Source organism: Oryctolagus cuniculus, chromosome 17 (genome assembly GCF_964237555.1).
Source record: "Oryctolagus cuniculus chromosome 17, mOryCun1.1, whole genome shotgun sequence".
Lineage (NCBI taxonomy): Eukaryota > Metazoa > Chordata > Mammalia > Lagomorpha > Leporidae > Oryctolagus > Oryctolagus cuniculus.
The window spans coordinates 29,717,904-29,740,180 of NC_091448.1; the positions used below are offsets into that span (position 1 = coordinate 29,717,904).

At 37.2% G+C, this 22,277-nt stretch overlaps 1 long non-coding RNA gene across 2 annotated transcripts in view; it reads right to left on the reverse strand.

The window, feature by feature from the left end:
• Nucleotides 1-3,818: 3,818 nt before the first annotated feature.
• The window catches only part of LOC103351542 (uncharacterized), a 262,527-nt gene continuing 244,068 nt past the window's right edge, over nucleotides 3,819-22,277 (reverse strand). Inside the window, exons 4-5 of one of the 2 annotated variants that reach the window (XR_007911495.2) lie at nucleotides 16,353-16,512; nucleotides 3,819-4,243 (exon numbers count right to left, since the gene is read on the reverse strand). This is a non-coding gene — a long non-coding RNA (uncharacterized lncRNA). The remainder of the gene's footprint in view (nucleotides 4,244-16,352; nucleotides 16,513-22,277) is intronic. The other variant, XR_011383278.1, reaches the window with a different exon arrangement.

Here is a 22,277-nt window from a genome sequence, read left to right on the forward strand (position 1 = left end):
ACTTCTTTATATCATCTTATTAATTATGTTTTCTGGACTTTATACTAGTTATCCTATTTCAGTTACACACTCTTTATATTTGGGCATTTGCTGCTGGTGCTGGGACTATACAACAAATATTTCTTCTTGGCCAAATGGTCCTATGTTTGGATTTGCCAAAATGAGGCACTTGGTGGAGACTCTCAAGCTAAAACAAGTGATAGAAACAATTTTTTTTTCTCTTTTGCTCCCACTCCTGACAGTATCACTCCATTCTCTGTTCATCACTCTGGCAGTAACAGAGTTTTTCAGAAGCAACAGGTGCATCTGTTACAGACAAAAGACCAAAGAAACCAAGCAGTACTCAAGGTTTCTCGAAGAGAGGCATGCAATATATTTACACATGTGGGCTCGACTAGACTCACGTCTCAAGAGTCCAGCCCCCATCCTTTGTCTTTCTCTACTTTTATACCCTAAATTAGCAAGGCAGTAACAAGGCACAGAACTATCTTATCTTGGGTATGTGACTAGGCTTTTATGGCAGGTGGGGAAAGGGTTTCGAGAGTCAGCATTGACCTGTTTCAGACCCAGCTGGCCTTTTAATAACAAGTGGGAGGGAGTCTGTAGCATTCCCTCAAACTGGCTCCTTAATGGCAAGTGGGATGGGGTTTCCAACAAATCTAGTTCAAATTTTTTCTAAAATCTGGCCCCTAGGTGCACCAGCTCCAGTCAGGATCCACCTGCTCTAATGCCTAGGATCCAGACTCATGGTGCCCTCCTCCAAGCTCAATGGGCTCTGGCACCAGCCTGGCAAAGCTACCTCCTCAAACCCTGAATTGTACTACCCAGAATCCCTTCTTATTCAAACTGCTAATTTTTAGCCATTCAAATTATTTTTTTTATTCTTCTGCCTTAGGAATAGTGGCTACTTTTTAACAACGCTGCTTCTATGATATCTTAGAGTTCTCACATTATCTTGTTTGATACCTACCTAACAAATCTATCCCTGCTAAAAAATTGGTGTCGGTTCCTGACACAACTCTGATGAAAAAATATTTTAGTCCAAATTTTGTCTTTGACTTCCATCTAAAAGGTTTTTTTTTTTTTTGTGGTAACAAGGCAAAACATATTTACATTATTCTGTTGGAGTATTCATTTATTGAACATTCATTCAATATGTATGATGTAGCACATACTGTGTTAAATTAGGGGGATACAAATAAGAGTGAGATCCAGTTTCTCTCTCCAAAGAACTCACAATGGCATAAGGGAAGACAAAAGCAAATATATTATTGTAATTGGAAGCTTTCAAAGTTATGATAAAAGACAACAAAAATAACACAAATTAGAGAGTAGTAAATATAAATTTAAGGGAGCTGAGGATAAATAGTTTTACTGAGTAAAATAATATGCAAGTCTTTGCAGAGATGTCTGAGAAAGTCCAGATTTGGGAGTGTGAAACTTGAATTGTCTAGAAGATTTCTAAGCAGAATGTGCAGTAGATAGCTGAGTATAAAGTCTGGAACTTTGACTGAGGTCCTGATTGACAGAAATAGATAACTTATGGATAGTGTAAAAACCATTATCTAGGGAAAATTATTTGTGTTATAGTGTACTGTGCTGTAATTAAAGGTAAGTATTCTTTTCAAAATAAGTTGAGGCAGTTGAAATAGGATGCTGCACTTGTACAAAGTCCAAGTTGCATATAGAAAAGGAGGCCTCATAAAGGCAGCCTTCTAAGCTAACTACAGGGTATAGCTTTCCTTGTATATAGTTTTACTGATAAGAAATTAAGTACACTGAAATATCGCCTTCCATAACTTTACAAAACCTGAAATAAATATGACTTCACAGTAAACTTATAAGAACTATGAGGCCATAACATTAATCAGAACTGACTTTATTTTGAAATCTCCATATTTTCAAATGAAATAATCATGTCACCTTGAACTTATTTTATTAACAATATATTCAGAGTGTTGGCAACAGTTTTCAGGTGTGTGATTACTCCGATCAGATATATTGTGCTATAATTATTTTCTAAAATAGTCTTAGAGTTGTATTTAAGGGCTGCATTAATTCTCTCATAATTATGCCATATGGGATATTTAAGACACAGATGATAGGATTTTATAGCCAAGGGGATTCACAGAGGGTACATGGAATCCAGAGACCTTACATGTACAACTCATTTGCACAATGGATAAATAAACAAATAAATAAGGCTGTAAAACACACCTCCTGTCATCATGCAGATGACTTCTAATAGAAATATCATTATAGTCAGTGTCAAAATTCACAGCTATGTAATTGGTTAATTCCTTGATTATATGATTATCAACTCCTCTATTGTCAATTACATCTTCCACTAATCAGGTTTTATTTTATGGTGATCTGACAACAAATGATGATTATTTAATTTTATATACACATTTCTCAATCATGAGGTCACATACCTTTCATGTTTCTAATCTTCTTCTTTGATATATTAATGTTTTATTAACCGTATGTCCAAAAATTTTAAATTAGCATATTTTATTCAATGGTTGTTAACTAGACACTAAAGCATGTTTTAGTGTAAATAGGAATAAATAATGGATTAAATGGACATTTAATAGACTCAAAAATCCCCTAAGAGATCATTTACAATGTATTGGAGACTAGTTACATATGCTCCTCCATGCATTTTTATAAAACAAGTCTTGCTTACATCACTTATCTTTGTGCACATTTATCAAATCACACAACAAACTTAAATGTAAAGAGAGCATAACACTTGAGAAATTTAATCAAACAGTATAATTTAAGGCACCGGTAATTCTACGGTATTTAAACATCATAAAAATGGGAACAGTTGACCACTTTCAATATATACACATTTGGCCAGGTTATGGTGCAGTGGTTTAAAGCCTCTGCCTGCGACACTGGCATCCCACATCAGAGCACCACTTTGAGTCCTGACTGCTCTGCTTCCAGTCACACTACCGCTAACATAGCTGGGAAAGCAGCAGAAGATGGCTCAAGTGCCTGGACCCATGCCATCCATCTCAGATACCTGGATAGAGTTCCAGGCTCCTGCCCTCAGGCTAACTCAGCCTCAGCTGTTCCAGCCATTTGGACAGTAAGGTAGCAGGTAGAAGATTCTCTCTCTCTTTCTCTCTCTTCCCCATTATTTTAAATAAGTAAAATAAACCAACAAACAAAACAAACTACAAATACATAGATAATCATCATGATGAATCAGAGAAGCATGACATCAGTAAAGGCATGAAAGTAATCTCCAACAACAAACCCTAAAGAAATGGAAATCTCCCACTACCTAATGTTATTCTTTCACAAACACAAAATAAAACTAAGCCCAAGTTAGAATGAAGAAAATAATAAATATTAGAACTGAAATAAATAACACAATTTAAAAAAAATAAACAAATCTTTTATTTTTTAAAAGACAAAATTTACAAACTCTTATCCAGACTAATTAATGAAAAGGAGATGTGATGCAAACATAAAATCAGAAATGGAAGAAGACACCATACAATAACTGCCATGAGAATTTTGAAAAAAGATTATAAGGGACATTAAGAAAATTATATTTTAATAAATTGGAAAATACAGCAAAAATTGATAAAATCATAAAAACAATCTACCATAAGCAGATAAGTAAAAGAAAATTCCTTGTGCCTGAACATATCAATAAGAAATAAGGATACTGACAAAGAAATTTTTAAAAACTGAATTGATGACTGATGATATTTAAACAAAAGTTATCACTAACCCTTTTTAATCCCTACCAAGAAAAACAAAAGAGAACACTTCTTAACTTTTTATGAGGCCTTCATCACATTGATACCAAAGCCAAACACCACAAGAAAGAAAACTTTAGGTTAACATCCCAGATGAACACACACACACACACACACACACTCACGTTCCTCAATAAAGCATTAGGAAACAAAATTGAAAAGGCACATTAAAAGGATTATATACCATTGCCAATTATGTCCCAGTAGGATTTACCCTAGTAGGCAAGCATGGTTCAATGTGTGCAAATTAATCAATAGAATATATCATATTAACAGAAGGAGGGATATGAATCACTTGATCTTACCAAAAAGTCTTCAGATAAAATTCAACATAATTTTCATAATTAAGTTGCCACAAATTAAGGATAGAAAGAACTTACCTCAGCATAAAAATGTCCATCTATGGAAAGCCCACAATAACACATTCAGTGATGAAAAACAGAAAGCTTTTCTTCCAGTATCTGGAACAAAGAAAGTATGTCCATGGCTACCATTTAACATAGTACTTACAGTTCTAGCCAGAACAATTAGGCAGCAAATAAACAAAAGTCTTTTAAATCAGAGAGAAGTAAATTTTTTTTTGTATAACTTGCTTTTTCTTTGTAAAAACAAAAACCTATAGACTATACATACACATATAAAATGTCAAAATAAACATATTTCATTTTTATTTTAACTAATTTAATTTAAACACTTTCAATATGATTTGCAGATATGACTCTAGGAACATAATGATATTCCCCTCCTCCATCTCACCCTGCCTCCCACACTCCTTTCTTCTACTTCTCTTCTTTTTTTAGTTTTTGGGATAACATTCTACATCTATATTACAGTAAAAAGGTTTAGTACTTCACTGAATAAGAAGTTTAACAAGAAAAAAGCAAAAAGACCCAACTTTTGTGGGAATATACACAACAGCTATAAATAATAATTTAATGCATAAATGATCATTTCACTCCACATACAATTTTTTTGTTCATTTAATCATTCATAATGTATTTCAATGAAATAGAATCAATGACAATGTAACATCTAAGTATTTCCTGTGTGGCTATAAGATAATAATTAAACTCATTTAGACTTTAAGCCACTTTCTCTCAACAGTTTATACATAGGAATAATTTTATGCAGATTGCAATGCAAATAATTTTACATTATATTTTTTGCACAGTATTAGCTACCACAGATCAAGGAAAACAGATGATATTTGTCTTTTGGGGACTGGCTTATTTTACTAAGTATAATGGTTTCCAGATGCATCCATTTTGTTAGGAAAGAAAAGATTTCATTCTTTTAATGACTGAGTAGTATTCCATAGCATATATGTAGCACATTTTCTTAATCCAATCATCGGTTGATGGGCATCTGGGTTCATTTCATATCTAACAAATGAATTCAATAAAGTTACGGGCTACAAAACCAATTTGAAAAATGAATTGCGCTTCTGTACAATAGCTATGAATTATCTGAAAAGGAAATTAAGAATGCAATCCCACTTACAGTCATATAAAAATAAAATACTTGAGATTAACTTAACTATGGAGATGAAATGCTTGTCACTTAAAATGATGAATCCATCATGAAAGAAATTAATGTAAACACAAATAAATAAAATAATAGCTATGTTCATGAAATGGAAGAGTGCTTTTATTTTTTTTATTTTATTTTTTTTTTATTTTTTGACAGGCAGATGGTGATCTGAACAATGAACTCAATCCCAGTCAAAATCTAAAGTTAGTATTTACATAAATAGAAAAAGTATTCCTGAAATTTATATAGAACCATAAAAGACCCCAAGTAGATGAAGCCACTTTGAACAAAAAGTGCAAATTGGGAGGCACAGAACTATCTCATTTAAAAAGTCCATTACAAAGCTACTGTAATCAAAAGAGCATGATATAGATAGAAAAGCACATATTTTGACAAATGGGATGGACTAGAGACCTCATAAATAAATAAATATACATATAGTTAACTTATCTGTGACAAACTTGTCAAGAAAATATCATTATGCTGGGGCCGCGGCTCAATAGGCTAACCCTTCGCCTAGCGGTGCCGGCACACTGGGTTCTAGTCCTGGTCGGGGCGCTGCATTCTGTCCCGGTTGCCCCTCTTCCAGGCCAGCCCTCTGCTGTGGCCGGGGAGTGCAGTGGAGGATGGCCCAAGTGCTTGGGCCCTGCACCCCATGGGAGACCAGGAGAAGCACCTGGTTCCTGCCTTCGGATCAGCGCGGTGCGCCGGCAGCAGCACACCAGCCACAGCGGCCATTGGAGGGTAAACCAACGGCAAAAGGAAGACCTTTCTCTCTGTCTCTCTCTCTCACTGTCCACTCTGTCTGTCAAAAAAAAAAAAAATATTAGGAAAGCACAATTCCTTCAAAAGAGATTTTTGGAAAACTGGATATCTAATAGGAAAATAATTATATTGGATCCATATTCTCACACCATGCACCAAAATGAACTCAAAATGAGTCAAAAATTTAAACCTAAGACTTGAAACCAAACAACTCTGAAAAGAAAACATGAAAAAAAGCATTGCAATGCTGGCTGTATTCATGATTTCTTGGACATGACATCAAGAGCACAGACAATAAAACCTAAAATAGACATGTAGGATTGCATCAAATTAGAAAGCTTCTGCCCATCAAAGAAAACAATAGGCAAAATGAAAATTCAACCTACAGAATGGCAGAAAATATCTATAAACTATAGATTTGAAAATAGTTAATATCTAAAATATGTAAATAAATTCTACAACTTCATAGCAATGCCACTACTATTCCTGGTAATATCTCAATTTAAAAATGATGAAAGAACCTGACCAGACACTACCAAAGAATATACACACAAAAATGGCCAACCAGTATATGAAAAATTGTTCAGTGTCATCAATTCTAAGAGAATTGCTAATCAGAACCATTTATGAGATATCATCTCACACGTGTGGGAATAACAAATATTGGCAAGTATGTGGAGATAAGGGAAATCATGTACTACACTGTTGGTGTGAAAGTAAATGGGTGCAGTAGCTATGAAAATCAGTATAGATTTTTCTCAAAAAGTAAAAGATACAACTGCCATAAGAACAAGCAATGCCACTTGCAAATATAAATAAAGAATTAAAATCAGGATCTTCAAGAGATGTTTGCACTCCCATGTTCATTGCTGCATTATTTACAACACAAAAGACAAAATGTGTGTCAACAGACAAATGGATAAGGAAAATGTGACATATGTAAATAGATACATACAATTTTAAACATACTATATATATTTGAATTTTGTTTCACCTTACAAAAAAAAAAAAGGAAATCTTGCTATTCAGAAAATATGGATGATTCTGGAGGACATTGTGAGAAGAGAAATAAGTCAAACACAAAAAGACAAATACAGTCTGATGCCACTTATAGAAGGAAAGCTAAAATAGTCAAACTCATATAAGGAGAGTAGGATGGTGGTTAACAGGTACTTGGAGATGCAATAATAGGAAAGTATTAGTCAAAATTTACAAAATTTTTGATATACGGATAAATAAGTCCTAAACATTCAATGTACAGTACAATGTCTATAGTTAACAATACTGTATAATCTTTTTTAAAAAAAGCATTTTTCAAAATTTATTTATTTGAGAGGCAGAATTACAGAAATTGATGGGGAGACAGAGATAAAGAGAAAATGAGAGAGAGAGATTGTTCATTTATTGGTTCACTCCCCAAATGGCCATAACTGCTACGGCTAGCACAGGCCAAAGCCAGGAGACTGGAACTCCATTCAGGTATCCTATGTAAGTGGTAGGGGCCCAAGCACTTGAGCATCACCGATTGCCCTCCCAGGTGCATGAGCAGGAAGCTGGATTGGAAGTGGAGTAGCTGGAATTTGACCTTAAACTCTGTTATGAAATGCAGGTGTCCCAAGCAGTGTTATCCCAATGTGACATTACACCTACCACAATACTGTATTCTTAAAAATTTGCTAGGAAGATATATTTTATTTTTAGTGTTCTTATCACAGTAATAATAACAATGATAAAAGTGTGGTAGAACATTTTTAGAGGTTATACACAGGTTTTTGGCATAGATTGTTTTGACAATTTCATGAGTGTACACTTATCTCCAAACTTATCAAGGTGTCTATGTTAAATATGTATAACTTTTTGAAAGTCAATCATATCACAAAAAAGTGGTTTAAAATATGTATTTATATTTATAGTCATAGTTTGCAATCCTGCACTCAACCAACATGAACATTTAATAGCATAACAATAATTCTGGAAGGAGATAAAAAGGACATGTTTCTCAGGAGCAAATCATCATCAACTCCATGAACCTTACTCTGCAAAACTTCCATAGAAACACCCTTATGTCTTCATTTAAGCAAATTAGAAAATAACAGAACAGAACGGATAAACCAACAGCTGCAAAGGAACTGGTGGTTGAAAGAATACTATAAAAACATAGTAATCTACTATACTTTAGTTTAAGGAAAAAATTATAAAAGATCGTTCAATAAACCCTGCACATATTATTATATCATAGTAGACATAATATCCTATAAAATATATGAATTTTTCATATAGATGATTTATCACCCTTTGTCATTTTTAACTTTAATCATTTTGTAGAAGACTTTTCCAATATTTTAATATTTCCTGGTTTTCTTTAATGAATAAAAATTAAATCTATATCCCACTCTATAAAAACATACTCATCTAACAAGGTTATTTCTTCAATATTCTGTTAATATTTAGGGCAATGTTACAGACTTACTGGTTAACATCTTATAAAACCTATATACAACATTTTAATGGCTTCATACATTTATGAATTTATCATGAATGTGGCCAATATTTAATATTAATTACGTACAATACCTTCTAACAGCAGAAAGTAAAGGTAAAACAAGGAGCTGCTCAAAGCTGTATTACTCAAGAGTAGTTGCTCATACATTACAAATAACGTTTTCCAACTTCAGTCTTTACACTTCGACACTTGCTTTTACTTGATTACTTGTAAGTGGTTTGTAAAACAACAGCATTAAACATGAGCCCCTATAATATTAATTATCACTTACAAGCAATTAATCATATTTTTTCTTTAACTAGTTATTTCTCAATGGCAGTATTAGTGTTACTCATTACTAAAATTTCTTCCTGGAGATTTCTTTATTTTTAAGAGACTCTTAATTCTCTCCTATTTGCCTATTCAGAAGAAGAGATTTAGCAAAGAGGAGGCGTCAGGTTAATTATCAGCCAACAGATTAAGTATATTTGAGGCATGAAGTGATTTCTACTCTCAAGGACCTCACAATGAAATAAAATATCATATTGTTCCTAAGTTATTGTATATAAAAGTATGCAGAAGAAATAAAAGAACAAGCATTTCAAAGCTCTCATAGGACCCATTAAACTCATAGACAGGTACATAAACTTAAATAACTGTGCTCACACAGAAAGTTCACACATATCAGGACTTCTGGATATTTCCTATGATCAGGAGGTTCTCTGTGCTGATTTTTGTCAAGAACTCAAGAACAAGCTATAATGATGAAGCTTTTCATTGTAGTGGCCAGGAGACTAAGCTCATTGATTTGGGAGGTAGCGTGACTGATTCCGTGGAAGACCAAGCTTTAGAGTGTAACAGCTCTTCACATGTAACTATGTGAACTAATCACTAAACTGTTACTTACTCCCATCTTTGAACCTCACTCAGTTTCATCAACTGCAATCATTGATTTAAAAATCATTCCTACTCCAAGTTATCATAGGTTTAAGTTTCTTTTTTTCTTTCTTTTTTTTTTTTTTTTTTTTTGAAGAAGCCCATGGGAATGGACTTTTTTTTTTTGGACAGGCAGAGTTATACAGTGAGAGAGAGACAGAGAGAAAGGTCTTCCTTTTTCCGTTGGTTCATCCCCAAATGGCCGCCACAGCCTGCACGCTGCGGCTGGCTGGCGCACTACGCCAATCTGAAGCCAGGAGCCAGGTGCTTCCTCCTGGTCTCCCATGGGGTGCAGGGCCCAAGGACTTGGGCCATCCTCCACTGCCTTCCTGGGCCATAGCAGAGAGCTGGACTGAAAGAGGAGCAACCGGAACAGAATCTGGAGCCCCAACTAGGACTAGAACCTGGGGTGCCAGCATCGCAGGCAGAGGATTAGCCTAGTGAGCCACGGCACCGGCCAGGTTTAAGTTTCCTCAAGAATCATTGTTGTTTTCGTTTTCCTCACTTGATGGCATTGTTAAAATTTTGTCATGAGCCCAGAAATGAACTCTGTTTCTCCATAACTAAGCAGGAAAATTACACACCTGAAAAAAGTAGCTCACAATTAGTCTAAGGAAACTCGGTAAGAAAGATTAACTTTGGCTTCAAATGCAGAAAGAACTGCATTGGCAGATGGATTGGGCAAATCTCCCAATGGTGAAAGTAGGTTTCAAGATCCCATAACCCACCTAAGCAAGTCCTGCATGATCACATCAGGCATCTTCAGGATTTGAGAAGTGTGAAGGCTTACGCAGCTCCCGTAGAGATTAATATTCATTTTTCAAGAACTGTCCTTTTTAAGTAGTGTAGCCCTGCCCTCCAAGAATTTACAGATCTGTGGGGTGATAGACACATACTTCGAAAAATTCAGTACAACACACATTTCTTCACAACACCAAGAAGGGTAAGGACTGGACTTCAAGTTCAAGGGAAACATCCTGCAAGATTATATATTTGGAAAATAATGAACAGCTAAGACAGAAAAATATCTCAGCAAAGCAAGTAAGAGCCAAGTGTCTCCTCCCAATGTTTTAGGTTTACTTTTCTTCCAAGAAAAATCACACAATAAATTTAGGATGGTTAACAGATATCTCAGTGCTGCCTAGGAATCATTTTGTAGCCTGCCTCTCGTTCCTTCTCTTTCTCTCTCACCCATCCAGCTCTGCTTCCCCAAGTTGTTACTCTCTCTTCATCTTTAGATCTCAGGTTAAATGGTCAAATGATCTTCATTTGAGAAGCATTTCCTGAACAATCAAGCCTAATATCTGATCTGTGTTTTCATAGCAGCCTGCAATTTCCCCATCAGCTTTTATTACAGTCTGTGATAATTGCCTCTTTATTTTTCTTGGTAAGTTCTCTAATGACATAACCTCTTTCTACCATTTTTTATTTTTGTATAATTTAAATTTATCATACATAGTACACATTCATAAGTATGTCATCAACTTTATTTAAATGCATGGATTCAAGATCATGTGAATGTATTTGTATACTTCAGTACCTCCTGAAACATCCACTATGAATGTCTTACTCCTTTTATTGTTACTTTCTTCAGAGTTTGTGGCATGTATTTAATGTAACAAGCAGGGAACTAATATAGGCACAGAGGGGAAAGTGCAAACCAGAGGCAAGTGCGAAAAGTTCCTACGAGGAAGGTTCATGATTACAGGAAACAACTCCAATGGCCAGTAATTGAAACTGAAATATCACAGCTACACTAAACATTAAGCAAGCACAAAATTGAGCTGTGTAAGTCCCTGATTGATCTCTGCATTGGGCACGAGGGGCTGAAGTCATAGAGTTTAAGGGATTCTGATTGCATCCATTAGAGTGATGGATTCAGGCATAGGGACTCAAACACATCAAAAATCTTCTTTTGCTCTCTTTGCATCATAGCCTCTGTGAGCTGAAACTGAAACTGCACTCACTGGGAAGTTAATTATGTGACTATTTCTGATTTCCCATTTTATTGCTTTGGTTGTATCAAAAGATAAGGGTCCAGTTTCAAGGCACTCCACTACCTGAACCCTCTGGGGAAAAGCAGCCACCTTATTTGTAACACTATACAAATGGGTGCCTTAATTAATAAGTTTCTCTTCCTCTGGGAACTGACAGACCCCTGGGTTACTACGCAACTGCCCATTTCTCACAGTCCAGGAATATCACGAATTCACATCATGAATTGAAGAGATATCAATACATTGCTCTCCGTGAGGATGAAGATTTATAAGTGACAGTGATAAATGCTTGGCAACAGAGGTGTGTGTGAAGGGATAATAAATAGACCATCTGGCTGACGAGTGTAAGAAAGGGTTGGAAATCTTTTCCACACTCTGAGGGACTGTAAACACTATTTTGTCAACACACCCCACATCCAGCTTTTTACTTCGTAGCAATAGTCAGTTGATGAACAACACGCCATCTGCACAGCTCTGAGTTTTCCTGTGAGTCACGGGTATGTGATTGACATTATATGACAGGATTGCAAAGTCACAAAGCCTTCAAGGCATGTCTCCCGGGTGCTATAATCCAACAATTAAGCAAAGTGGGGCATCGGTCTTGTAGTGTGGCCAATTTGTCTAGGTGCTATGATCCATGCACTGTAGTAATTGAATAGTCGAGAGGAGATATATCCCTCTCCCTAATCCCAGGAAGCCCTTCAGTTTAGAGGTGATCTTTTTACTTTGCAGAAGGCTATAAAAAGGGAGTAGGAAGTTATGTTTTATGCAGTCTTGAGTAGACAGCCAAGGAATTGGTGAGCCTTAGGAAACAGGTCCCTGGAAGTAATTGGGGGTGGGGGGGGTGTGCAAGCAGATGCTAGATAATAATGTTATGAGGAATAAGCTCTTTTCTACTTTGTATTTTAAAAGAGCATAGATTTTCTATAAAAGTGACAGCATGACCATGGCAAAAGCATCAACATTTAAAGTAAGTAATTTGGAGATTCATTCTTTTACAGTCTAAGAGATGATCACAGCAATTATTATAATGCCTCTCAGTCTAAGTTGCCCCATATGTCAAGTTCTGATAATAATGCCAGATTTTAATGCATTTTTAGTCATGTCAGGAGAGAAACAGGAGAGGTAAGGATGAAGCAAAAATACTTGGATGATTATAGAAGTAACATTATTGATAATAAAAATAGTCTTATTATGCCCTTATCATCAGGCATATAATATGATTTAAATATATAATTTCATTTTAAATCTTCACAGTAGCCCTTCAGAGGTAAGTACTAGTATAGATCCCTTTACTTAGATGAGTAAACTGAGGCATAGACCTTAGAGTTTTCTCACATTTACTTGTCACTGAATGGTAGAAATCTGAGCTCAGAATCTATATACTTCCCGGTGTACTTCCAAATCTTCCCTAGTCCTCTTTTCAAAGTTCATTTGTTTTTTTATAAATTGGAGACTTAGTTATGTTTTTGTCACAAGATGCTTCAGTTTCACTTTTGCTATGGCTTATAGATAGTTTTCCCACACTTTCTACATTTTTACTTTGTAATAGTCTTAAATTTATAAAATGGTAACTTACCCCCTTCATCAGATTCCTTAATATTATCATCTTATATAACCATGGCACATTTATCAGAATCAGGAACTAACATTATTAAAATATTACTTCTAAAATATACTCAATTTTTTATATTCTTTGATCTACTGTCAGAATTCACACAATCCCATTGGTGTCAAAAGATGAACTTGAGCTCAAACTATCTGGAAATTTCTTTTTGTTTGCAAAGAGTGCAAACTTTACCATCTTGAATCCTCCTGTCTCATCTGATCTATCTTCTGCTGATTATTGTGAAATGTTAATTATTAATGATGCTGAGAGAAAGTTGCATATCTTTTATGACCTTTGTAAGCTTTTTCTCTAAATATGCTCCTTTGAGCCTTGCTCCTAAGGCAAATAAGCAGAAATCCCATCAATCACACTTCTTGGAAATGTGAACATGGACTGAGTTGTATACAATCTACATTGCCTGTTTCTCCAAAGGGAGGTACCACCTACAAAAAAGACCTTTTCCAAGTTCTTTCCCTTCTGATCCATGCTCAAAACAGCTCCATTCTATGGATAATATTAACCATATTCCAGATTCCATTTGGATTCAATCAGAGAAAGCAGCAAGCAGGAAATGAGAGGGCAAGAGAAAGAGAGATTACCATGTGCTCCTGTATGTTTTCCCAGTCCTACTTCTCTGAGCTGCAATGTTGGCAGAGATACACCTTTACACTATAGCTTCTCTCCAGCAGCCAGGGTTCTGAATAGGGCTTAGGTGACATGGAGTCCCCTCTGGACCTTCAAATTCTGACTTACATTATGACCTACTCTTTCTAGTGTACTGGGAGCCCTTGTTGGTTTCCCTATCTCTGCTCAACATTTGGAAACAGTCATGTGACTGAAAGCCTATTTGATAACCTCTTGGAATGTACCATCTTTTTCCTGCTACTATCATAGTCAGTGCATTATGTTTTCAAAATTGATAATTTGGACACTAAGCTTCATTGCAAAAAACTCAAACTTTTTATTTAGGTGTGCAAATTATCAGCATAATATTTTTATATGTGTTTATTTTATTTGAAAGAGTTATAGAGATGGGGGAGAGAGAGAAAGAGGAAGAGAGAAATAGGGGGAGGGAAAGGGAGAGAGAAAGATCTTCTATTCACTGGTTCACACCTCAGAAGCTGCAATGGTCACACTGGGCCAGGCCAAAGCCAGAACGTCATTCAAATTTCCCACATGGATGGCAGAAGCCCAAACACTGGTCATCTTCCATTTCCCTGGCCATTGGTAGGGTGTTAGATCAGAAGTGAGGCAGATGGGACACAAACCAATGTCCCTGTGGGTTGCTGGTTACACAGGTAGCACCTTTACCCTCTACTCCACAATGCTGACCCACCATTAACTTTTCATTGCTTTGAAATCTCAGTCAGAAATATAAATATAAATCGTCTTTAGAAAGCAGATTTTCTGATAAGTAGTATGTCCATCATTCCAGTTTTCTCAAGTAGAAGGGACATATTTTAAAATCCTCTATGTCTTCTTTCTCTGACCAGGTATTATCATTCTAACGATGTCCTTTCTGCCTTTCTTATCTGGCTGATTTGACTTAATCAAATTCAACAGTGACCTCTTCCATGACTCCAAATGCCTACATTGCAGTGTGTAGTGACTCTGTGTGAAAAACATAAGGCTTGTCATGAGTACTAATACCTTTAAAGTTGTTTGTCTTAAGAAGTGTGTTTCGCGGCTAGCACTGTGGCGCAGGAGGTTAATCTTCCGCCTGTGATGCTGGCATCCCATATGGGTGCCAGTTCTAGTCCCAGCTGCTCCTCTTCCCATCCAGCTCTCTGCTATAGCCTGGGAAAGCAGTAGAAGATGGCCCAAATCCTTGGGCCCCTGCACAGACATGGGAGACTGGGAAAAAGCGCCTGGCTCCTGAGTTTGGATTGGCACAGCTCTGGCCATTGCAGCCATCTGGGGAGTGAACCAATGGAAGGAAGACCTTTCTCTCTGTCTCTCCCTCTGTCTGTAACTCTACTTCTCAAATAGATAAAAATCTTTAAAAAAAATGCATTTCAAAGGACTTACCACCCTAAGAAAATAAACTCTCTCTTTCTTTCTCTCTCTCTCTATATATGTATGTATATATATGTGTGTGTGTGTGTGTGTATATATATATATATATATATTTGTTGCACTTTAAAAAATTAACCCAGAAAAGTTGCCTTGCAGAGGGAAAATGTTGATTGGAAAAAAAAAGACTTCATCTGTATAATGAAATATACAGATATTAAAGTCATCTTTTTAGTCCATCCATTTTTCTTTGAAAATTTATTTTTATTTATTTGAAAGGCAGAGTTCCAAACAGAGAGAAGGGGAGACAGAGAGAAAGGTCTTTCTTCCATTTGGGGTCCATTGCCCAAATGGCCTCAATAGCCAGAGCTGGGTCAATCCAAAGCCAGGAGTCAGGAGCTTCTTCCAGATTTCCCACATGGGTGCAGGGATCCAAGCACTTCTGCTGCTTCCCTAGGTACATCAGCAGGGAGTTTGATCAGAAGCGGAGCAGCTGGCTCCTCTATGGGATGCCAGCACATCAGATGGCAGCTTAACCCTCCATGTCACAGCACTGCTGCCTCATCCCTTTTTTTAAAATCCATCTCTTTTTTTCCCCTAAGATTTTATTTATGTGAAACAGAATCAGACTGATTCACTCCCCAAATGACTGCACAGGAGCTTTCCCCAGGTCTCCCACATGGGTAGCAGGGACCCAAGCACTTGAGCCATCCTCTGCTGTCTTCCCAGGCCATTAGCAGGGAGCTGGACTGGAAGGGAAGCAGCTGAGACTCAAACCAGAGTCCATATGGGATATTGGCGTGGCTTAACCCACCACACCACAGTGCCAGCCCAATTCAGCTTAATAATGATGGTTAGAAGATACGTACACACACGGGGAAAAACGAAAAAGTAGATTCAGGAAAAAATACACATGGAAAATGATGACAAGCCACTAAATACTCTGTAAATATATCTGTGGTTTTGATATTTAAAATGCATTACTTTTAAGATAACAAATTATAAACCATAATACATTCAGTATAAATAGGAATTCGTTCTTGAAATGTGTAACTCTAACAGCCCACATGCTACAAACATTCATTGTGAAAACAAGTTCTAAAATTCCTGTGACTAGTAGTGCCAAATTTGATGGTAAAAGTTTTTCAATGTGAAACTTGTAGAAATGAAATACTTGTAAGTAGTAACAATATTAATATCCCAAATTTATCTTTCTCTATTTCTTGCAATGACTATACCTTTTGAGGTTCCTCTTGTTTTGTGATTCCTTCTATTTTGCCCAAAGTTCATAGAATATTCAGGTCAGATATACATTTTGTTGATTTCATGTGTTATTTTTGGTTATTATTTAACAGGATGTATCTCCTATCCTTCAGCTGAATCTCTGCCAGGATGACTCTAAAAAAATAATAGTGTGAAAATAACAATTGTCGTTAGAGCATTTTCTTCTGTATAACTGACACTGCTGACAGGTTGGCTTGAATATTTAATGCAAATAAAAAGCTAAATGATTCTTTTTTTATTGCCAAGCTCTTCCTGTGATAGAATTTTTGTATGAGATGTATTCACAAGGTAACTCTGCCTCATTTTGGCCATCTTTTCTGCTGTGGGCAATGTCTCTAGTATCGCCTTTGTCTTCATCATCATAGTGTTCCTGTTTCAGTCATGTATATTTAACTTATTCCGCCGGTGCCACGGCTCACTAGGCTAATCCTCTGCCTGTGGTGCTGGCACACCGGGTTCTAGTCCCGGTCGCGGCGCCGGATTCTGTCCTGGTTGCCTCTTTTCAAGGTCAGCTCTCTGCTGTGGCCAGGGAGTGCAATGGAGGATGGCCCAAGTGCTTGGGCCCTGCACCCCATGGGAGACCAGGAGAAGTACCTGACTCCTGCCATCAGATCAGCGTGGTGCGCCAGCCATGGCGGCCATTAGAGGGTGAACCAACGGCAAAGGAAGACCTTTCTCTCTGTCTCTCTCTCTCACTGTCCACTCTGCCTGTCAAAAGTAAATAAATAAATAAATAAATAAATAAATAAAATAACTTATTCCAAAGGTTCTTGTAGGAATAAATAATTGCCATATCTCAAGCCATCTCGCAGGAACAACACAAGACTGCTCTTCTTCTTCAGTCAATCTGATCCCGAGTATAGACCCCTGCTCAAGTCCTCACTCCATGTCTATGCATTGAATCAGCACGAAGCAGCCAGAAAGAAATCCATGCCTTCTCCTTATCTATACTCAGAGTCAGAATTGATGGAACAAAGACATAAGCCATAGCCATTCTTGCTTATTTATCAAAAGATAGAAAAAGATCAGAATTGTTTCCTTGCCCTTGAATCTCAGCTGGGTCTCATACCCTATTGCCTTTACACCACTCCCCCATATCACATTATTCCCCACGTTCTAAGGGCCCCTTGAGGCCACCCAAAAGAACAGTTCCAGGAATTCACCTCCACCTGCTGCCCGCTATCGCTATCCCTAGCCCTCCTAAGATATAAAAAGGCTGAGCCCCTGAGGTCAGGGCCTCCTGCCGCAGGTTCCATAAATGTGCAAGCCAGCAGTTGGTCACCCACCTCTACAAATTTATTTCCTGTGAATAAATTTGGTCTGACTGCAGATTTGTATACCACCTCCTCTGTTCTGTGCCTCTTTTCCTAACAGAGTATTTTCTTCTGTATAACTGACACAGCTGACAGGAAGTGAGAATTTTGGGTTGGCCTGAAAGTTTAATGTAAATAAAAAGCTAAATCACTCAGTTTTTAATTGCTAAGCTCTTCCTGTGATAGAATTTTTTTCACTTCAGTCCTCACAGGAAGAAGCTGACATATGTGCCAGCCTATGCCAGAATATTCAATTAACTATACATCAAGGTGACCCTTTTGTCCGGTGGGTGCCAAGGCTGAAATTTTTTTTAATTCATTATTTTCCAGGTGTACATATAAGATAACCTTGCCCGCCACAGAGTCCTTCCTGATTTTATAATTGTCGAATTTGTGCTTTTGCAAGGCCTTTCAGCCTGGTCTATGGATTACAGCTACAAAATACAGTAACACTAATATTTGTCTGAGGCTTTAGATTTCACAAAAGTAATATTATGTATCCTGATTCTCATAAAATTCACAGCACTTTAAAAAATATTATTGTTACCATTCTACAGATAATGACACTGAGATTTAATCTAGCCGGAGGGTTTGCCCAAGGTTACTAAGTAATTGGTGAAGCTAGTATTCAAATTATTGACTGTTAGTGTGTTAGATTATGGATCTTTTAATACTATGTTTTATTATATGTATTACCATTTGTCAATTCTCATGGTTCATACCACTCTGTAGTTGCTATTTATGAAAATCAAGAAATCATAGTTTTCTCCAATAGCTAGAAGTTGAGACCCTGATGCTTTTAATTTTATAATGCCAGGATTATTTTTTAACATTAAAGAATTCAAAGTTTCACATAAGTTCATCATCTGTCACAGCTGTCTATCACATACTTCATATCATCCATCATAGAAGTGATTCTGAAAGGAAACGTCTCAAAGACACTCAATAACACGTCAGTGTGTTGAGAAAATTGACTTTGTTAGGAAAATATTGTGATAGCATTTTGTCATATGGATAATAATCTTGATTTATAAATTTGCAAGTTTGTATTTTCTAACAGCTAAGGTCCTTGAAATCGAGATGCATACTTGTCCTGAAGCTAGGCAGAGATACTCTGAAACATGAGCAGCTGAAATTTGGAAAGGCACATTTTTCTTATTGGCACCTGCTCCGTTTGACACATGCTGAAGGAGCACCAAAGAAAGAGAAGGTGATTTTTTTTAGTCAAAACTGAGGGCCTTGGCAATTTAACATCAAATTGAAGAGATCTGACACTTTACATGGAAGACAATACCTTCCCTTCTCTCTCTCTCTCTCTCTTTCTCTCTCTCTCTCTCTCTCTCTTTGGTTGTAACCCTCAGATTTAATACATAACTTAAAGTTTTACCTTCTCCCAATTCTATTAGTCCATTCCAGCCCAATCTAAATCATAGTTCATTTGACCCTTTAATGTTTCTGATCAACATAATTATTTTCCAGTTAACTATTCTACCATCACTACCACTACTACCACTAACACAACATGCCCCCTTTTCTTCTCTTTATCTCCTACATGTGACTAGGAGAAGAATTTTACTTTCAATCAAAAACTTGAAACTTGTTCTAATAGCCCTCTAGTTATCAGTCCTTGTGGCTAAAGATTATTATTTTAAAATATGTAATATAATCCTCCTCATCTTTGCCTTTAAACCCTTACTTTGGTGTAGGTGTATAGCACAGTGGTTTATGCTGTGGCTTGGAACACATCCCATATCACAGGGACACTTCAAGTCTCGGCTTCTTGCCTTACAACCAGCTCCCTGCTAATGCGCTGGGGAAGTAGTCAATGATGGCTCAAGTACTTGAGTCCCTGTACCTGTGGGAGATCTGGATGAAGTACCCGGCATCTGGCTTGGAGCCTGGCCCATCCCTGGTTGTTTCAATTATTTAGAGACTAAACCAGAGGATGGAAGATTTTCTCTCTCTCTCTCTCCCCCTTCCTGCTCCCTCTCCCTCCTCCTCCTCTCTCTATTTTCCTCTCCTACTCTCCATCACTCTGTATTTTAAATTAATTAATTATTTTATTTATCTTAAAGAAAAACAATCCCTTGTCTCAACTTCCTTAAGCATGCTCCTACTTTACTGTGGATCTATATTCTCCGTGCAATACTATCCTTTCCCACTTCAATGATCTACTATTGCCATTACTCTTAAAGGATTCCTCTTTCTCTGATCTTTTTGTTTGTATGTTGTAGGTTGGCATAGCTAGTGACTACAAAGGGACCAAAAGTAAAAGCAGTTTGGGAAGGAACTGACAACAACTGGAACCAGACGCAATGTTGATGTTGAAGCCTTTTCACTCCAATTTCATGGCTCACCCTCTTCTGCCCTAGTGATTCTTCTTACAAATCAAACCGTCCCTTGTTTTGGTACAAGGTCCCAACTGACTTTTTTGGGGGATGTTTTGGAAGAATTTCTTTATTCAGAATTTACCTCTAAGAAAAATCAGAAATAATTTATATTTAGTATTATTATCATATTTAATATATTAAAGTATATCAAAATTATCTTGTTATATACCAAAATTATCTTTTTATTTAGGTACGTAGTTATTTCTTTTTAAAAAGTTTCATTTCGTTCTTCAAGGCAGAGTTACAGAGAGAGAAGGAGACAGAAAAAAGGAGAGAGAGAGAGAGAGAGGGAGAAAGACATCTTCCATCTGCTGGATCACTCCCCAAATGGCTGCAACAGCTAGGGCTGGGCCAGTCTAGAGCTAGGAACCAGAAGCTTCATCTGGGTCTCCCATATGGGTGCAAGGGCCCAAGTACTTGGGTCATCCTCTGCTGCTTTCCCATGTGAACTAGCAGGGAGCTGGATAGGAACCAGGCCAGCCACGGCTAGAACTAGTACCCATATCAGATGCCAGCGTTGCAGATTGCAGCTTAACCAGCTATGTAGTTATTTATATATTTTTCCTTTCTTCAGCTAACAGTTCAGCATTACTCTAATTGCTTAATAAAATATCTTAGTGTGGGGAGCAACCCGGACTGGACTGAGTTACTGGAATTAAGACTTATTCTATGCATCTGCTCTCCCACAATATGGTGCTGGGAGAGGAGGCAACAGCTTCTACACAGCTGCCTCTTGCCAACTTGAGTGATGACCTCCAGGAGCTGATCCTGCTCCTGATTGGAGGAGAGCAGCGTACTCGGCATGTGGGCAGCTGAGTTGGGATTGGCGGAGGAGGACTATAAAGGAGGAGAGAGACGGCATGCACCAGGAACATCTAAAGGAACATCTAAGAGGAACACCTGTGCAGCCCCCGAGAGAGCCGGCTGGCGGTGTGCCGCTCCCCCGCGGAAGTGGGGAATGTGGCAGGGGGAACCGCCCTTCCACGGAGGTGGAAGGGATGGTAGCCAACCCGGGAAGAACCAGCAGCAAACCCGGGGAGGGCCGAGAAGATGAAAGAACAGCGCAGGGTCCTGTGTCGTTCCTCCACGAAGACGGGGAGCGACACTTAGGGGTAGGCATTTGGTGTAGTTGTTAAGATGCTTCTTGGGATGCCTATGTCCCACACTGGAGTGCTGGAGTTCACGTCCCAGTTCCACTTCTGTTTCCAGCTCCCTGCTAAAGTGCACCCTGGGAAGTAATGTAAGTACTTTCCTACCACCCCTGTGGGAGATTCAGATTGAATTCTAGATATCTGGCTCTGGCCTGGCCTCGTCCTGGATGTTGCAGACATCTGGGGATTGAATAAGCAGATGGAAGCTCTCTCGAAATCTCTCTCCCTCTTTCCCTCCCTCCCAACTTCTCAAATAAATAAAATATATAAGCAATAAAACATTATAATTTTTTTATATTTTAATACTCTGACCAGAGAAGACAGACAAGATAACATCTTCCTTTTTGGAGCTGAAGTTCTTTTGTTTTCAATTTATAGAAGTACAGAATGAATTACTTATTAAACAAATAAAGGTTAATAGAACAGTATATATTCTTTTCATACAAGGCAATTTTTTAACATCTGTCTTTCATTTCCTCTTTATTAATTTTATTAAATCCTTTAGCTATTTAAAATTTTCATCTACATTTCTGGTTATAATAGTGGTATATTAAACACTCTCCTGCATAATCATGTTTCCATTAAATGTTGATAGGATCCAAAAGCATACATTGATGCTACACCATTAAATGCTTGACTATATTTTGGCTATGAATCACAATTTACAGCAATACAAAATATTTTGAATTGCAATGGACTTTATCTGATGTGAGTTTTCATCAGCCTTTTTTTTTTTTACTCTTAATCATTTTCAGTAATTTTATTTATATTTCATTGATGCCTTGGTTGTCATCATTTGGAATTCGATAAGTATAGCAAAGTCTGTGTTGTTCAGAGAATTATTGAACCTGTTATAGATTTTTCCTTGCCCATTTGAACTATATTTTATCTGATATATTACCACCCTAGCCATCAGTGGCATTGGAATGATACAAATATAATACAAATGGGTATTATTTTATAAACAAAATGCACACTCTCGGCATTGTTTGAAAACACAGAAGACGTGAGAAATTGGCTCTGTT